This window comes from Ranitomeya variabilis, chromosome 1 (genome assembly GCF_051348905.1).
Source record: "Ranitomeya variabilis isolate aRanVar5 chromosome 1, aRanVar5.hap1, whole genome shotgun sequence".
NCBI classification, from domain to species: Eukaryota; Metazoa; Chordata; class Amphibia; order Anura; family Dendrobatidae; genus Ranitomeya; species Ranitomeya variabilis.
In genome coordinates this window covers 1,063,640,546-1,063,660,202 of record NC_135232.1, presented here as the reverse complement: position 1 = coordinate 1,063,660,202, position 19,657 = coordinate 1,063,640,546, and the positions used below count along the sequence as shown (strand labels likewise).

General features: G+C 41.5%; 1 protein-coding gene across 5 annotated transcripts in view; it reads right to left on the bottom strand.

The window, feature by feature from the left end:
* RBM47 (RNA binding motif protein 47) overlaps window positions 1-19,657 on the bottom strand; it is a 172,202-nt gene that overhangs the window by 135,056 nt on the left and 17,489 nt on the right. The window lies entirely within an intron of this gene.

Sequence of the window (19,657 nt, the reverse complement as noted above, 5' to 3'; positions counted from 1 at the left end):
ACCATATTTCACTATGGGTATGGTGTTCTTTAGGTGATGAGCTGTTTTGGTTTGGAGACAGACAAAGCTTGTATCTTGGTGACCAAAAAGTTCAATTTTGGTCTCATCTGACCACAGCATCTTCATTCATACATTTGGGGAGTCTCCCACATGTCTTTTGGCAAGCTAAAAACAAGCCTTACAATTTTAGTGTGTAAGTAAAGGCTTTTTTTTTCTGCCCGTTCTTTTATAAAGGCCACCTCTATGGAGTGTACGGCTTATTGTGGTCGTTTGGCAGATACTCCAGTCTCCTCTTGGGATCTCTGCAGCTCCTTCAGGGTTATTTTTTTTGGTCTTTGTGCTACCTTTCTGATTAATGCCCACAATGCCCGGCCTGAGAGTTTTGAAAGTAATTGCTTGCATCATAACTTTTTAGAGGCTTCACGCAAAAGGGGTGAATACATATGCACATGCCATTTTTTATTTATTTTATCCCATAAACTAACATTTTGCCTATATTTTTCTTACTTCATTTCACCAATGTAGACTATTTAGTGGTGATGCATCGCGCGCAAGTCAGATTACAAAATCATTTAAACACAGGTTGCAATATAAAAACTTAGGTAAAAGGCCAAGGGGGGTGAATACTTTCATAAGCCACTACAATTTTATACATATTATACATACAGTACATATTTGGCATAATATCAATAAAATTATTTATTATTATCATTATTATTATTATTATTGCTAGCTTTCATGGTGGCTTCATATTCAGGAGGCACTTCCTCTTTGACCCTGATTTCACTAATTTACTTCCATGAAAGGGATTTTTGTTACTTTTATAGTTACTCCCATGATTTTAACTTGCAGTTGTTACAAACCCTAAGACCTGTCATTAGTTCAGTCATTGTAATATTGTCTTAATGAAATATCTTAATGCTGCGACATGACGTTATGCCAATGTTCTCATAACTCATGAATGACTTCTCACTGCACATTCCTTAGATTGAATCTAACTGGGGTGACTTGGGTGGTAGGAGACGAGAAGTGAAATACATTGGCCAGCTTCTCGGAAATCATGCAAGTTTCAGGTGGAACAGTGAAGGGTTAAAAGGAGATCTTAGCGCTCCATTGACTTCTCTGTGTCACTGAACCCTCCTGTCTTAAGAACACAAAGCTCACATTGTGTCTGGTAGGATACTGAGAAGATGCCCCTGATCTTGGCAAGGTCTAGGTGTACTCAGAAGCTAGCTATTACAGAAATGGCAAAACAAAAAGATATTCATGCTGCCTGATAATTGTCAAGTGGGTTTTCCCACAGCAAACATTTCATTTCTGATGAGTCCATTTCTGGTCCCGCTCTCATTTAAAAGGACATTCTGCTTCGAAGAATAGATTTGACTTGAAGGAGGCATGAACGACACAACATTCTCCATTTTGAGTATACAGGTCCTTCTCAAAAAATTAGCATATAGTGTTAAATTTCATTATTTACCATAATGTAATGATTACAATTAAACTTTCATATATTATAGATTCATTATCCACCAACTGAAATTTGTCAGGTCTTTTATTGTTTTAATACTGATGATTTTGGCCTACAGCTCCTGATAACCCAAAAAACCTGTCTCAATAAATTAGCATATTTCAACCGTCCAATCAAATAAAAGTGTTTTTTAATAACAAACAAAAAAAACATCAAATAATAATGTTCATTTATGCACTCAATACTTGGTCGGGAATCCTTTGGCAGAAATGACTACTTCAATGCGGCGTGGCATGGAGGCAATCAGCCTGTGACACTGCTGAGATGTTATGGAGGCCCAGGATGCTTCAATAGCGGCCTTAAGCTCATCCAGAGTGTTGGGTCTTGCGTCTCTCAACTTTCTCTTCACAATATCCCACAGATTCTCTATGGGGTTCAGGTCAGGAGAGTTGGCAGGCCAATTGAGCACAGTAATACCATGGTCAGTAAACCATTTACCAGTGGTTTTGGCACTGTGAGCAGGTGCCAGGAAGCATGAAGTGCTCCAAAATCTCCTGATAGCTAGCTGCATTGACCCTGCCCTTGATGAAACACAGTGGACCAACACCAGCAGCTGACATGGCACCCCACACCATCACTGACTGGGTACTTGACACTGGACTTCAGGCATTTTGGCATTTCCTTCTCCCCAGTCTTCCTCCAGACTCTGGCACCTTGATTTCCGAATGACATGCAAAATTTGCTTTCATCAGAAAAAAGTACTTGGGACCACTTAGCAACAGTCCAGTGCTGCTTCTCTGTAGCCCAGGTCAGGCGCTTCTGCCGCAGTTTATGGTTCAAAAGTGGCTTTACCTGGGGAATGCGGCACCTGTAGCCCATTTCCTGCACACGCCTGTGCACGGTGGCTCTGGATGTTTCCACACCAGACTCAGTCCACTGCTTCCTCAGGTTCCCCAAGGTCTGGAATCGGTCCTTCTCCACAATCTTCCTCAGGGTCCGGTCACCTCTTCTCGTTGTACAGCGTTTTCTGCCACATTGTTTCCTTCCAACAGACTTACCATTGAGGTGCCTTGATACAGCACTCTGGGAACAGCCTATTTGTTGAGAAATTTCTTTCTGGGTCTTACCCTCTTGCTTGAGGGTGTCAATGATGGCCTTCTTGACATCTGTCAGGTTGCTAGTCTTACCCATGATGGGGGTTTTGAGTAATGAACCAGGCAGGGAGTTTTTAAAAGCCTCAGGTATCTTTTGCATGTGTTTAGAGTTAATTAGTTGATTCAGAAGATTAGGGTAATAGGTCGTTTAGAGAACCTTTTCTTGATATGCTAATTTATTGAGACAGGTTTTTTGGGTTATCAGGAGTTGTAGGCCAAAATCATCAGTATTAAAACAATAAAAGACCTGACAAATTTCAGTTGGTGGATAATGAATCTATAATATATGAAAGTTTAATTGTAATCATTACATTATGGTAAATAATGAAATTTAACACTATATGCTAATTTTTTGAGAAGGACCTGTATATTCCTTGAAGTTTTATACAGGGATGTGAAACTCCTTTTCACCAATGGCCACATCAGCATTATGGTAGCCCTCAAAGACACCATTGTAATTATAAGTCTTAACATTACTTTAAGACTCCTTATCACACACCATCCATTGATCAAGTTCTGAAAATATTAACATACACAAAACTAAATGCAAGCATTCAAATGTCTGGTGAAAACGTCCTTCAACTAGATTTCTTGGTTGATATACATGTTATTGTATATTTTTAATTCACAGAATACATACCATTTTTTTCTCCTTGAAGCACAAACATACTGTATATTTGCTTTTCAATTTTTCATTAAATCACCTTCCTTCTGCATCAGATTTTTTTTTTTGTTGGATATTTTGTTGCTAAAAGGTTTTCTATGGGGTAGAGATCTGGAGACTGGCTAGACCACTCCAGGCCCTTCATATGCTTCTTATGAAGCCACTACTTCATTGCCATGGCAGTGTGCTTGGGATCATTATGATGCTGAAAGACCCATCCACGTTTCATCTTCAATGCCCTTGCTGATGGAAGGAGGATTGCACTTAAAATGTCATGATACATGGCCCCATTCATTCTTTCATGTACAGGGATCAGTCATCCTGGTCCCTTTGCAGACAAAGCATGATGTTGACACCCCCATGCTTCACAGTAGGTATGGTGTCCTTTGAATGCAACTCAGCATTCTGTCTCTTCCAAACATGATGAGTTTTGTTTCTACTTTGGTTTCATCAGACCATATAGCATTCTCCAAATACTCTTCTGGATAATCCAAATGTTCTCTAGCAAAACTTCAGAAGGGCCTGGACATGTACTGGCTTAAGCAGGGGGACGCGTCTGGCACTGCAGGATCTGAGTCCCTGGCGGCATAGTGTGTTACTGATGGCAGCCTTTGTTACGGTGGTCCCAGCTCTATGCAGGTTATTCACTAGGTCTCCCTGTGTGGTTCTGGGATTTTTGCTCACCATTCTTGTGATCATTTTGACCCCACGGGGTGAGATCTTGCGTGGAGCCCCAGATCAAGGGAGATTATCAGTGGACTTTTATGCCTTAAATTTTCTTACTATTGCTCCTACAGTTGATTTCATCACACCAACCTGCTTGCCTATTGCAGATTCAGTCTTCCCAGGCTGGTGCAAGGCTACAATTTTGTTTCTGGTGTCCTTTGACAGCTCTTTGGTCTTCACCATAGTGAAGTTTGGAGTGTGACTGTTTGAGGTTGTGGACAGGTGTCTTTTATACTGATAATAAGTTCAAACAGATGCCATTACTACAGGTAATGAGCGGAGGACAGAGGAGCTTCTTAAAGAAAAAGTTACAGGTCTGTGAGAGCCAGAAATATTGCATGTTTTTAGTATTTATAAATACTAGTACTTACAAATACTTATCTTCCTCCATAATTTGCAAAATAAATCTTGCCAAATCAGACAAGGTGATTTTCTGGATTTGTTTTCTTATTTTGACTCCATAGTTGTGGTCTACCTATGTTGTCACTTACAGGCCTCTCTCATCTTTTTAAGTGGGTGAACTTGCACAGTTGGTGGCTGACTAAATACTTTTTTCCCCACTGTATATGCTATAGGATTTCTATGCCTCTATGCCTCTATGATTCTTATTCCATTAAGAGTTTAATGGATTGAATTTCTCGTAAAAACACCGGTTGCTCTCAGAATGTAAATGGTGGCGTCACTTGCATTCATAGTTTAATAGTTAATTATACTGAGTTCAGAGAGGAGTATAGATCGCTGTAAAGTGATGCAGGATAGATTACCACCGATTTATGTAATTACAAACAGAAGACAAGTTTAAATTACACAGTGCAAGTCTTTTGGGCAGCCATATACATGGCAATATAGCTGTGAATTATGTAGGAACATTGCCACCATCAGGGCATTACTGCCTTTACTGTTTTATGGAACTCGGTAAGCAAAACCAAAGATGGGGGACCTAGTCTGGCCTCCCCCCATCTTTTGCTTCTGCTCACCAGGCCCCGGGGTATAATAATGCAATGTGCGCCTGCACGCCGCCGTCAGCAGCGCACATTTCTGAGCTGAGATCTTTCCTGGAGCTCTACAGAACAGCAGCGCAGCTCCAGGGGAGATCCCTCCACCACCTCTGTGACACATTGGCGAAGCATCACAGAAATAAGTGACAGCGACATATGTACGCGCGCCAGTCCAGAAGTGGAGCTGCAGGGGATCATATGAGAGGAAAGTATGAAAAACCTTTTTTTTTTTTTAAATAAAATGAATTAAATGAGTGTGGGGAGCAAATAATGATGAATTGAATGTGGGAACAGCAAATGACGATGAATTGAAGGTGGGGGACGGGGAACAGCAAATGATGATGTACTGAGGGTGGGGGACAGCAAATGATATATTGAGGGTGGGTGCCGGGAGACAGAAAATTATATTTTGGGGTGGAGGATGGGAGAGAGCGAATTAAGATGTTTTGAGGGTGGAGGATGGACAGCAAATGATGATGAATTGAGGGTTGGGGACAGCAAATTAAGATGTATTGAGGTGGGTAACAGCAAACTATAAATTGAGCGTGGGGGACATGGAACAGCAAATTATGTATTGAAGGTGGGTTGTGGGGAACAGAAAATGGTGATGACTTGAGCGTGGGGGAGAGTAAATAATGATGAATTGAGGGTGGGGGAGTAAATTATAATGTATTGAGACTGGGGTATGAGGGACAGTAAATGATGATGAATTGAGGGTGGGGAGAGCAAATCATGATGAATTGGGGGTGGGGGTAGCAAATAATAATAAACTGAGGATGATAAAGAGCAAATAATGATGTATTGAGGGAGGGGGTGAGCAAATAATGATACATTGAGGGTTGAGGAGAGCAAATGATGCTGTATTGTGGGTGGGAGAGACCAAATGATGATGAAATGAGAGTGGGGTAGAGAATCTGATAATGAATAAGGTGGTAGTGGGAGAGAGAAAGGACATGACATAATGAATTGTGGCGGGGGCATGTAAATATAATGAATTAGGAAAGCGGGAGGTACAGAGTCGGGAGCATTGAGGATGCAGGAGTATGACTGCTATTGAATTGTGGGAATGAATACAGCTGCTAATTAATTTATATATTTTTTGCGTGGGGAAAGTGGCTGTCTATAGTTAGTGGGGGTGCAGTGGTGGATTACAATTTATATTTGGAATAATGGGTTGCATAATAACTAAGTATGTATTAATTGTGGGTGCACGTCTGTAATCAGCTACGTAGTGCAGAAGAAAGAGAAAATGTGGAGAATGTGCTCTGGAAGCGGGGCCCTAGATAACTGTGTTATTTTCTGTAGAGACGAGTCCTGACTTTAAGAAGTGATGGCGGTCTTCACTGGATGTAGAAGAAAATCGAAGATGAAGGACTTCAACTAGAGACATCACTGGTAAGTCAGTGTGTTACCTGTACACTGACACTATTCACTGTATACTATGTACAGAGCTCAAGTGTATAATATCACTGGTGATCATTGTATTACCTGTACACTGACACTATGTACAGAGCTCTGCTATATAATGTCCCTGGTAATCACTGTATTACCTGTACACTGACACTATATACAGAGCTCCTGTGTATAATGTCACTGGTGATCACTGTATTACCTGTATACTGACACTATATACAGAGCTCTGGTATATAATGTCTATAATGTCACTGGTGATCACTGTATTACTTGTACACTGACACGATATACTGTATACAATGTACAGAGCTCCTGTGTAAAATGTCACTGGTGATCACTGTATTACCTGTACACTGATACTATATACAGAGCTCCTGTGTATAATGTCACTGGTGATCACTGTATTACCTGTATACTGACACTATATACAGAGCTCTGGTATATAATGTCTATAATGTCACTGGTGATCACTGTATTACTTGTACACTGACACCATATACTGTATACAATGTACAGAGCTCCTGTGTAAAATGTCACTGGTGATCACTGTATTACCTATACACTGATACTATATACAGAGCTCCTGTGTATAATGTCACTGGTGATCACTATATTACCTTTACACTATACACTATATACAGAGGTCCTGTGTGTAAAGTCACTGGTGATCACAGATTTCCATGTACACTGACACTATATACAGAGCTCCTGTGTATAATGTCACTGGTGATCATTTAATTATATGTACGCTGACAATATGTACAGAACTACTGGGTATCTCACCGGTGAGCCATGTATTATCTGTACACTGACACTATATGCAGATCTCCTGTGTTTAATGTCACTGGTGATCCCTGTGTTATTTGAACACTGACACTATATACAGAGCTACTGTGTATAATGTCACCGGTGAACACTGTATTACCTGTACACTGACACTATGTACAGAGCTCCTGTGTATAATATCACTGGTGATCACTGTATTATCTGTACATTGACACTATATACAGAGCTCCTGTGTATAATGGCACTTATGATAATATTAGTATTGTGTTTTTTCATTAATGATCAGTATTATAGTATTCGGTCACTATGTGGTGGTAATATGTAGTCTGGTTACAGTGTAGCCGTATTTGATCTTTCTATGTGGTATTATTCGGTCACTATGTAGTGGTAATATGTGATCTGGTCATGGTGTGGTGATTTTGTTCCTTCTATGTGGTATTATTCTGTCACAATATGGTGGTAATATGTGGTCCGTCCATAGATTGATGCTATTTGTCTCTTGTATGTGGCATTATTTGTCATTTTAAAAAATATATATGACACATTCCCTTGAAAAAAAAATAAATAAAAATATACCTGAAAAGAGTATTGGATATTTTAAGAAATGTTTAATAGGTTAGAGTAGAGTAGGACCCGGCCAAAAGAGTCTACCTTGTTGTGATGGCGGCTTGTAAAATCTTTTTGACAAAACAAAAGCTGATGGCTATGTATGTGATATGGTATTCTATGGGAAATGTTAATGTGTTATTTTTGAAGACGTGGCACAGAAGTGGAGTTTTTCCAAGAGTGGGCAGTGGGACTGCAGAAGGTTCAAGGGGTGGTTCGGAGTTGGAATGGAGCCTGGGCGGAGTCTCAAGGGGGCCCGAATATTTTGCCAGTATGGGACCCTGAAATTCTTGGTGGCAGACTTGGGTAGGAAAGCACGAGCTTCATTCATCAGTATTTATGTTAATACATGTCTATGATCACATAGTTTCCTAGGTTAATAACAAAAAACTATCTGTAAAAATCGGATGCCACTCGGCTGGTCCATGTGTCATCCGTTTTTTTTCTCGCACCCATAGATTTGAATGTGTAACTCTCATCCTTGACTCAGATGAAAGTACTGCGTGCTGTAATTTTTTTCTCCCAAACACTAGGACCAAGAAAAAAAACCATTCATCTGAACAGCCCTATAGAATAACATAGGTCAGTGTGCTGTCTGATTAAAAATCGTATAGCACACGTCTGATTCATACGCTCGTCTGCATGAGCCCAAAGAAAGAGTTTGTAGACTCCTGAAATTTGTACAATGTAAAAAAAATCCCCAGAAATGTATAAAGTTCAACTTTTGTCGCCTATTATTATGCATCTTTGTTATGTCTTAAACACAGATAAAATCAAAGCTGTGGCTCATAGTTATGCTAAAAAGATGTCACCTGTATTTAATGGTAATTATTGTTGAGCGCACTGCCAGATCATTGCAATGTGATGCTTGCATATATCACAGCCTATATATATGTATGCTACACAGCGCACTGGGGGTCTATGGTTACAATTTAAAGGGGAAATTCATCCAAATTGATTTTCACTGATTGATATGCCTAACAGCCTGATATATATATATATATATATATATATATATATATATATATATATATATATATATATATATATATATATATATATATATATATATCAGGTTGTTATGAATATGGGGATACAGGATGTAATTTGTAAAATTAGTCTTTCGTCCAAATAAACTCCACTCTGATAATATTCTGGCCCATAAAAGTCAGAAAATCAGTTTAGATGAATTCCCCCCATTAAGTTGTAACCATGGACCCCCAGTGCGCTGTGTAACATACATGTAGGGTGACACAATATATGTAAGAAAAGAAAATAAACAACGTACATTTTTAAAGTTTTGATTTGAGCTAATAAGTAACTGACAGAGATTAACTAAGACCTCCAACAATAACAAACACATTCTTCCATAATAAAATAGCAATATAATGTGAACCCCTGGACGGTGACTCCCACGGCATTGGCACAGGGCCTTCAGTGGCTGAATGAGAAGACCCCAATCTGTGGTCTGTACTGTTTACTGCTGTAGGGGCCCAAGCAGTGCCTCGAGATCTTCCTAGAGAGATGTGAGAAGGTCACATTGGTGAGAACTTTGCCCATCAGTGATTTCCATAAGGCTGAGTTCACACAAGGTAATGATCCAGGAAAATGGACAATTGATCCTCCATGTTATAATTCGTATGACATCTGTTTTAATTTATCAGCCGTTAATAAAATTTATAAAATCAAATACAATTTCATGTGTTAAAGAATTATAATGTATCCATAAAAATCGGATGCAATAAGGTTGATTCATTTGGCATCAGATTTTGTTTTTGCGCACCCGTAGACTTGAATACATTGTCGAAAAAAAAAAGAAAGGGACCAGAATTTTGTTAATGCGGACATTCGATCCTTATGAAAACTGTCACCTGAACTACTGAACACCATTGGTCCGAGTGTTGTTAGTTCCCTGGAGAGCACTTAGATCAAAAATACTGTTGGTGCATGTAGCCTTAATAAACTCTATAGAGAGAGCATAAATTCCTGTGGCGCTGCTAAGAAATTTCTTAAAATCAGGTCATTTTCAGTGGATTTCCCTTTTGAATATGCCAGAATAAGGGTCCCATATCAACCTTCATTTATTTCCACTATGCGGGCTCGCTCACATCACCATATTATTGGTCCGAGTGCGATCCAATGTTATTCTATGGGGTTGTGCACGTCCGATTTTTCTTCGGACTGAGCCAGTCCGAGGGAAAAAAAATCGCAGCATGTCCAAGCTTGATCTGATATTCGGATTGCCCTCAGCCATGGAAGCCAATGAGCGCGTGGAAACCACTGGACTGCACTCAGATGACATCTGAGTGCAGTCCCATTTTCACACCCTGAAACAATGGAGAAGATGGAGACGTTTTGTGTGCTCTGATTCTCTCGTCCAAGTGAATTGGATCACACTATGCTGACACTCATTAGAGTTTGATCAGTGTCATTAGCAAAATCGACCTGATTTTCTCAGATGGCAGAATCTATGGTCATGTGACCGTGGCCTAAGTATGGCAAAGTGCAATTTAACACATTTGATTAATAGTATTTTCTATGAATGAATTTCCAATTTCAGCAGAAGTTAAATGAACAATCTACCTCTGACGCCATAAAGACACACTGTGTATTTTTACAGCACATACATTTTTGGTAAGCTAAAAAAGTGGGACGGAGGACCAATATTGCAAAACTAAATAAAATAAACTGCACTGCCAGCACCATTGTTCCTCACAAGGTGACCTTGACACAGAGGCCTTAACTCCTCTACTGCCGACAGAGACAGAAGAGTATTACAGAGCAGAGCAGTGTAGGAACACAAGCCATGAAAACGAATGAAATCTTATGCAATATGTGTCTGGATACAAGACATGAACCAACAGCAGAAGGTGGGGTTTGTCATAATGCATTTATTTCCTGCTGCATATATTACTGACTATAGAACTGCACTCTAGTTTTATGCGCGAGCAAGAAACACATTTGAAATGCGTTGGACTTTTTTCAAAACTTTTTTTTTCCCTTGAGCCTACAAGTTTTAATGGCCCTATGATCGTCATACTGTGATAAAACACAGCGAAGGAGATATCTCTACATAGATTGTGTTCACTAATAACACTCACTGTCTTACCTGGGCTTACAACATAATATTATCACATACATAGCACATTCATAGGCCTGTCCGCGAATCTTAGGACAGGTTTGGTGCCTGTGAGCATGTGCAGTCAGAATCACCGCTGCTGTGACCTGGAGATACCCTATACCATGTACTGTCCATCTGTCTCCAGGTCACAGCAGCTGTGGTTCCTACTGCACATGCTCACAGGCACCGCTCCTATAAGCAGTATAGGACAGGTTTGGTGCCTGTGAGCATGTGCAGTCAGAATCACCGCTGCTGTGACCTGGAGATACTCTATACCATGTACTGTCCAGCTGATTCCATGTCACAGCAGCTGTGGGGCCTGTGAGCATGTGCAGTCAGAATCACTGCTGCTGTGACCTGGAGATACTCTATACCAGGGGTCCCCAACTCCAGTCCTCAAGGCCCACCAACAGGTCATGTTTTCAGGATTTCCTTAGTCTTGGCCAGGTGATAATTGCATCACCTGTGCAATACAAAGGAAATCCTGAAAACATGATCTGTTGGTGGGCCTTGAGGACTGGAGTTGGGGAACACTGCTCTATACCATGTACTGTCCAGCTGATTCCATGTCACAGCAGCTGTGGTGCCTGTGAGCATGTGCAGTCAGAATCACTACTGCTGTGACCTGGAGATAACCTATACCATGTACTGTTCTGTTGTCTCCAGGCCACAGCAGCTGTGGTTCCTACTGCACATGCTCACAGGCACCGCTCCTATAAGCACTTTAGGACACGTTTGGTGCCTGTGAGCATTTGAAGTCAGAATTACCACTGCTGTGACCTGGAGATACCCTATACCATGTAATGTGCAGCTGTCTTTAGGTCACAGCAGCGGAGTTTCCTACTGCACATGCTCACAGGCACCGCTCCTATAAGCACTTTAGGACAGGTTTGGTGCCTGTAAGCATGTGCAGTCAGAATCACCACTGCTGTGACCTGGAGATAACTTATACCATATACTGTCCATCTGTCTCCAGGTCACAGCAGCTGTGGTTCCTACTGCACATGCTCACAGGCACCGCTCCTATAAGCAGTATAGGACAGGTTTGGTGCCTGTGAGCATGTGCAGTCAGAATCACCACTGCTGTGACCTGGAGATACCCTATACCATGTAATGTGCAGCTGTCTTTAGGTCACAGCAGTGGAGTTTCCTACTGCACATGCTCACAGGCACCGCTCCTATAAGCACTTTAGGACAGGTTTGGTGCCTGTAAGCATGTGCAGTCAGAATCACCACTGCTGTGACCTGGAGATAACTTATACCATATACTGTCCATCTGTCTCCAGGTCACAGCAGCTGTGGTTCCTACTGCACATGCTCACAGGCACCGCTCCTATAAGCACTTTAGGACAGGATTCTATCATTATAAGAAGTTGTCAGCCATTTTATTGTAATATAGTGATTGCCTCTCTATATAAAATTAATGTGGAAAGGGAGCCTGAGAGCTGATCCATGGCAGCATGTATCAGACACTGACCGTATAACAATAGGCATGTATTTGACTGTGAAACGTTGCACAAAATCATACTTGAAAAGCCGCTGCAGACTGCTAGCTAATCAAAAAGACAGATTCCTGGAAGCTTCTGCCTGCCCGCTGACAATGACTTACAGGCCTCACCCTATATACACTAACATGGAAAGACCCATCACTAAAGGGGAGTGGGTGGGGAAAAGACCCTGAGAGCCCGCCTTTTTGACTTGTCACCTGTGCGGTATGGTCCCCGGCTGGCTTTCACTCTGGAACGCTGAAATCATGCAGCCAGTGTGTGATACATGCCACCGCTCGTAGACCGGGCAGCTTGGATCAGCTGTCAGATTCCCTTCATTTAGGAATTTATTCATGAAATGTTCTTTTTTTTTTCTATTCCAGGAGTACCCCTGGACCTCTATACTTTATTAATCTATGAATCTTCCTATTATTATTAACCCTTTAAAGAAAGTGCAACTCAAACCTAAAAAAATTTGTCCATGTTTTTGGTTTTCCCAGGGTTTGTACAGGTGTTATATTTTTGGCAGGGCCTCTGGAATTGCAACAGGTGTCCTTTTTATGCAAAATCTTCAAATGATGAGCTGTTGGGGGTGCTCCAGGCCAGGATTAAAGCTGAAGAATGTTGTGCTAAGGAGCTAGACATTATGCTTCTGTATATTGTATTATTCTTGCAGCACCATTGCTAAAAAAGCACAATATAATGAGACATCACAGACCATCACGCCATGTAAGCAATGGATATAGGGACATATAATAAGTATCCCTGAGCTTTATGTTATTTCAGATGGCCATAGACATAAGATAACTGTTCGGCTAGTTGTTATCCTGTCTGATTCATTCAAAACCATGAACATTTGGATAAATCATACAGAAACTTGCCTTTTTGTTCAATAGCGTCAGTAGCCAAAGTAGCTGCCAGTCACATCTGGTAATGCATAACTCATTGAGGAACTCAGGCTTGGACTGGCCCACAGGAGAACAGGAAAATCCTCCGGTGGACCCCTGTGCAAAAGTGGGTCATGAACCTCATATATGAGCAGTACTTGGCACTATACACTTGATTCACTATATACAGACAAAGGCATCTCATTAATTTAACAATCAACCCAGTTCATTTTGTATATATTTGTGATTGAGGATAGTCACATTTGTATGTAGTTGAAAAGTGGGGCCCTGGAGTTGGCTACTGGTGGGCCCTTGGCACTCCAGTCCAACACTGGAGGAACGACAGACCTCAGTCCGACACTAGAGGAACGATAGACCTCAGTCCAACACTGGAGGAACGATAGACCTCAGTCCGACACTGTAGGAACAATAGTCCTCAGTTTGACACTGGTGGAACGATAGGCCTCAGTTCGACACTGGAGGAATGACAGACCTCAGTTCCACACTGGAGGAACGACAGACCTCAGTTCGACACTGGAGGAACGACAGTCCTCAGTCCGACACTGGAGGAACGATAGACCTCAGTTCGACACTGTATGAACGATAGGCCTCAGTTCCACACTGAAGGAATGACAGACCTCAGTCCGACATTGGAGGAACGATAGACCTCAGTCCGACACTGGAGGAACGATAGACCTCAGTCCGACACTGGAGAAACGATAGACCTCAGTCCGACACTGGAGGTACGATAGACCTCAGTCCGACACTGGAGGAACGATAGACCTCAGTCCGACACTGGAGGAACGATAGACCTCAGTCCGACACTGGAGGAACAATGGACCTCAGTCCGACACTAGAGGAACGATAGACCTCAGTCCAACACTGGAGGAACGATAGACGCCTATCTTTTGTACCACTGGGGAATTTACACGGACATGAAATTTGATCTGATCTTTCTTTTGGATCATTGACACTATGTACATGACTTTGCTGGGTGATTTCAGAAAATTAAAAACAGTCTTTTGTCTTGCCCATGGCCATCGTTACAGTGGGCACAAATATTGGACCCTGACGCTATTAGCTAAAGGGGCGATAGTTTGACATCATCATACATGTTGAATGCCATTTTTTGCAGCATATTGAGCACTTTTTTTTCTTGCAGTTGATAGATGTCATGAGAAGTGTTGAGCGAAAATAGACAAAACCTCAAAAATGTCACTACACCTAACTTCACACATAATGACTGTCTACAGTATGAATAGAATATGACAGATCTGTTCTGAAGACACGTGAAATTGGTATTAACAGAACTAGATACAGCTTTTTAGCTATGTGTCCTGACATTTGATGAATGTACACATTTTGTGTGACCTCCGGGCATTCTGCATATTACATATTTGAGAGTGAAAAGAACATATCTAAAAATATCATGGAAATCCCATAGTATGAGGGCAGCCGCACCTCCAGAACAGGCATGGTTTTCACACTGATCTTTTTTTTTACATTGTAATGGTGCTTTACATCCTATTAGTTTTGCATCAATATTCAGGGGCTGATACTTTGCAGACTTCATACCTGGAGGAAGGAGAAGCTGTCGTGGTTCACAAGGCAGACGGCAATTGTTTTGCTGAAAGCAATTGGTTTCCATATATCACTTATGTCCAGCCAATTGTTTTCTACCCGGACACAACTGGCGATAAGTTATGTACTTTGTACACCACTCCAACATCCATAATGGGATAGAAAAGGCTGAAAGAGTAACTTTCCTTACAAGTACATTTTTAGAATTAGCATTTGCGTGTTTACTTGAGGAAAACTCTATCTTTTGCTATTATATATCTAGTATATTGCATTTTCATCAGTTTTCCCCTCTCCAAGCTCCATCTCTCAATTTGCAATTGACTCTGAGCTGGTGGGAGGTGATTAACTGCTAGGAGGTTTCCTATACACAACACAGAGGAGGATTGCTTCTTTTCATTTCTTATATACCACAAAGAGGAGCAACAGGAGCATCATGTAGAAAAGTATGCGTGGGTGGGTGGGATAAGGGGGTAAGGTAAAATATTTGTTAGGAAGTGCAGCATGATCTGTCTGTGTCTCCCACTGCCTGTTTTTTTTTCAATCTATTCCTCACTCTTGGCGAGCTCAAGAAGCAAAGATGGGGGACAAAGTGGTTCAAAAGTTAAGAAGGAAAATTTCCTTGATAATATTAATTAGTTTTTTTAAACTTGCATTAACTAATGATTTATGTAGTTTGTTGAAAATACAGTCCCATTGAATGTAATGTTTTTTGACCCTGCTCTAGGACCAGTTTCGCTGAAGTATTAAACTGCTTTTCATGTGAAAACAATGAAAACAGTTCTGGCATCAGTTTACCTCCAGGCCTCAATCAATTTCACTATCATGGCAGAGTAAAACAGCTATGGATTCCTCTACATATAGAAAGGGGCTTTATATGAACGTTTGGCTCTGCCGGTCATGCATGTTATGTTTGTGTGAGTAAAACTATATACAGTATCTGGTGAAGTAGATCAGGTTGAACAGCATGGGCTGGAGGCTACAAGATGACAGGTGGAACAGCACAGACAGTAGGTTATGCAGGACAGCGAACAACAAGAAACCAATAAGCACTAGAGCCAGCAGAGTTATAGCAGAGTACAGCACTAGTATTTCTAGAGATTAATTTTTGCTATCAGGCACCTGTACCAGCAGAGTTATATGTGTAGACAGCACCAGTATCTGCAGAGATGAGTTCTTTATAGGATGCCTGTGGCAGCAGAGTTGTAGGTGTGAACAGCACAAGAATTAGTGGAGATGAGTTCAGGCACTAGTTGCAGCAGAGTTGTAGGTGTGAACAGCACATCAAAGGGAATCTGTCAGCAAGTTTTTGGATATAATCTGGGGGCAGCAAAAGGTAGGGGCTGAGCCTGATGTGTCACTTATTAGTCTGTGAGCTGTTTCCATATAATGAATGTTTTATCACCAGGAAATTATCACTGCCCAAACTAGCTGTCTCATGCCAAGTGGTTTGACCATGCCCCCTCCTCTGATAAGCAGCTCACTGTCAATAGACAATGTATAAAGAAAGCTGTACTGGGGGCAGTGTCAGCTTTCTGAGCTTTGCTACATCTAAAAACTCACTGATCTGAGCTTGGACGTTGTAGCAGGTTGTGAGAAAATAGAAGGCTCTGAGTAAATAATTAGCCATATCTCTTTAACTAAGTCTAGTAGAAGCTGAAGCAACTCTTCCAAACCCAATGCAAAAAAAGTGTCATGTTTCCTGAATACTCAGACAGCACATGACTGCCTGAGCCAGCCTTAAAAGGCCTTGAATGATGGTGTCAGAGGCGTTTGCCAAGATACTACTGCAACCTGGTCGTATCACAGAGGGAGACAGCCATATGGGAAGGAAACAAAGACCTTAGCAGGGACAGGTGAGCAGTAGATATGTTCATGCAGTGTACATCAGAGGTATATACTCCCCGCATACACCTCCTACACAAGCCACTGATGTATGTAATGTAAAGCCTGAACTGAACTTATTTATATATAGGTTTGTGGACAAATATTCAGCATGAAATGTGTTATATTTACTGAAATACCATCATATTCTGGATTTAGAAGTCAAGGGAGTGGTGTTACTCAGTGATTGAAGGTTATCTCTGTATACAAAGTTATAGTGTAGGCTGTCAATCACTGGTTAGGACCACCCAATTGACTACTAAGCCCAGAATGATACAAATCAAGAGGACAAATGGAAGCTTGATTTAAAAGGTATTAACACAAACTTTATTAATAACAATACCATATTTAAAAAACAGGCAACCGTCACCTAATGACAGTGCAACACACACAAACCAGTTACAAAAGACACCAGACAATTAAGTCTACCGCACAAAGATAATATGTATGCTTAAGATACACTCTATTTTGTATAAAGGTGCAGGCAAAAATATACCAGGCAGATATCCCGACAGTATAAATCCTATTAGAGATAAGCCATAAGTATCAATAGGCAGGGACCTAGCCCATAATAAGTACCCCATGTCGAGTGCCTAAATGTCAGAAAATAAAGAGAAAGACATGCCTCACCTAGGATTTATACTGTCGGGATATCTGCCTGGGATATTTTTGCCTGCACCTTTATACAAAATAGAGTGTATCTTAGGGTACCGTCACACTCAGCGACGCTGCAGCGATATAGACAACGAGCCGATCGCTGCAGCGTCGCTGTTTAGGTCGCTGGGGAGCTGTCACACAGACAGCTCTCTCCAGCGACCAACGATCAGGGGAACGACTTCGGCATCGTTGAAACTGTCTTCAACGATGCCGAAGTCCCCCTGCAGCACCCGGGTAACCAGGGTAAACATCGGGTTACTAAGTGCAGGGCCGCGCTTAGTAACCCGATATTTACCCTGGCTACCATTGTAAAAGTAAAAAAAAAACACTACATACTCACCTTCTGATGTCTGCCACGTCCCCCGCCGGCGGCTTCCCTGCACTGAATGTGTCAGCGGCGCCGGCAGTAACAGCGGTGACGTCACCGCTGTGCTCTGCTTTACGGCCGGCCAGAGCTGACACATTCAGTGCAGGGAAGCCGCCAGCGGGGGACGTGACAGACATCAGAAGGTGAGTATGTAGTGTTTTTTTTTAACTTTTACAATGGTAACCAGGGTAAATATCGGGTTACAAAGCGCGGCCCTGCGCTTAGTAACCTGATATTTACCCTGGTTACCATTGTAAAACATTGCAGGCATCGTTGCTTTTGCTGTCAACCACAACGATACACACCGACCTAACGACGAAATAAGGTGCTGGCCTTCTAGCTCCGACCAGCGATATCACAGCAGGATCCAGATCGCTGCTGCGTGTCAAACACAACGATATCGCTATCCAGGACGCTGCAACGTCACGGATCGTTGTCGTTCTCGTTGGAAAGTTGTTCAGTGTGAAGGTACCTTTAAGCATACATATTATCTTTGTGCGGTAGACTTAATTGTCTGGTGTCTTTTGTAACTGGTTTGTGTGTGTTGCACTGTCATTAGGTGACGGTTGCCTGTTTTTTAAATATGGTATTGTTATTAATAAAGTTTGTGTTAATACCTTTTAAATCAAGCTTCCATTTGTCCTCTTGATTTGTATCTGATTATTATATGGAGGTATATGTTACTGTTTGTGACTGACAGCAGTCACTAAAATGAACCTGGAAATCTCGATAAGCCCAGAATGAGCAGAATTTCTAATGAGACTGTATGGCTGACACTCTTTACATGAATCAATAACGCAAATATAATACATTTTGCAATGTATGATATCAGAGAAATCTTCCTGACTCGCTTATCGGACATTACTGTTCCCCTCTGACTCCTGAACACTTCATTCTCTGTGAAAAAAACAGCTCAAATCTATCTTGCTCAGGCTTGACGGACTTGCAGCTCATTCTGATGTCGTGTGACACAGCCCATTTATACTGTACTGAGAGGCAAGAGGGATGGAGAAATGAGGAGCACAGTGAGGAAACAAGTAGAGAGAGACACAGGAAGATCATGCTGACCTAACCTGATCTAACGAGTCTTTTACCTCACGCCAGAGTGGGATTCATATCTACAATGTTCACTACTGCTGTGTAATATCTTCCATACTGCTGCTACTCTACACTGTGTGTGAAAAAAGGAATGAAGGGCAAGAATCCATCCAAGTGCTGCACATGACATGACGGGGGACATGACAGCAGACTGTTTCCACTCACTAGCTCAGAGTGCATTTAAAATTGGAGATAGAGGCTGCAGAGGGGAAAACTGGTAAAGATTGCGGATACGAGTCACATAGTGGTTATAAATAATGTTATTCTTTATGTATACATACAGTTTAGTCTGGGAAGTTACTTGAAAGTATGGTTACCCTTTCAGTAACTAAAATAATGTTTTGTCAATCTGCTCAACTTCTCCTATTGTTATGATAGAGTAGCAACTCACTCGGGAAAATCGGTAACACACTATAAAGTACAACTGACCCTGTCGGTTCCTGTACACACTAGAGATCCTCGCCCTAGATTTGAGTGTGGAGCTATTAAACAAGGTGGGCTGTCTTATTGGGGGGGGGGCTAAGTTGGGATTGCGGGGTTCGTTTGGGGGGAAAACTTTGTACTGAAAACAAGAATGTAACATGTCAATTGTAATGTTATTCTTAATAAAAATTTATTTGAGTTAAAAAAAGAGATCCTCGCCCCTCGGTCCCTAGTGGCTACTGCATGAGCTGTGATAGCCCTAACCACAGTCTAGAAAACTTGGCCCTATGCAGTCTAAAGGCCGTCGAGCGCTTCATGTTCCTCCTTAAGAACCAGAGGG